Source organism: Sarcophilus harrisii, chromosome 2, assembly GCF_902635505.1.
Source record: "Sarcophilus harrisii chromosome 2, mSarHar1.11, whole genome shotgun sequence".
Lineage (NCBI taxonomy): Eukaryota > Metazoa > Chordata > Mammalia > Dasyuromorphia > Dasyuridae > Sarcophilus > Sarcophilus harrisii.
The window spans coordinates 432023351-432024339 of NC_045427.1; positions in this window are offsets into that span (position 1 = coordinate 432023351).

The following is a 989-nucleotide window of genomic DNA, read 5'->3' on the forward strand; positions in this document are numbered from 1 at the left end:
TCCCTCTTGTCCTGGTTTACATTGTCCTCAGACATGTTCACACATTTCAGGTTTGTCTATCTTTTGATTTGACATACTTCAGAGAGAGTAGTAGATTTGGAGTTGAAGAATTCTGGATTCATATCGTAGCTCTGTTATGTGATATCTTTGTGACTAAGGACAACTTTTTTGGATTTTTGTTCCCTTATTCATAAAATGAGGGAATTATATTAGAGCAGCAGTCTCCAAAGTGACCCCAGGAAATGTGATCAATCAGTGATAAGGTAGGAAGATGGAGGACATCCTTCATTCTTTGTAAATTGTGGGGTTTATTGAGAACATAATCATATTTCTCTTCGTTCTTTGCCAACATTTCCCCATTCCTCCCTCTCCTGCTGCTGTACAAGCTCTCAATCCCCCTTTTCTACACAAGGAATTGTTGGCCTCTCAGGGAAATTATAGGGAAATTGGGACCTATACACAGCCAAAGGTGTGCAGATGTCTTTGGGAAAATACTGTCTCTTCCCACCCCACTTTATGGGACCACTTTCTGGCTATAAGTAGAATCAGGTTGGAAGGGGAGAAAGTTATGATCTCAAAAACAGTGACCGGTAAGACAATGACTGACCTTCTCTCAAACTTTTCATTCCTTGGAATAAATACACATGGACAAGTTGTGATATACATCAGAAATCTAATTATATTGCCTTCCCCTCTCCCTTCCCCCAATCTACCCCTCTTCCAAATTTTCTCATTTCTGTCTGGAAAACTATTATCCTTCCAAGTCACTTAGGTTCACAACTTTGGAGTCAAACTCAGCTTCTCACTTTTAATCCCCTCTTCCCCCTCCCAATCCCCCCATCTTATTTGTGACCAAAGCATGTTATTTCTATCTAGAAAACCAAAATCACAGTAACACATCTATCTCCTTCTCTTTATTCAGCTACCACTTTAGTTTGGGCCTCTTTTTTTTCTATCTTAGGAAGCCCAAAAAATATTTATATCACATA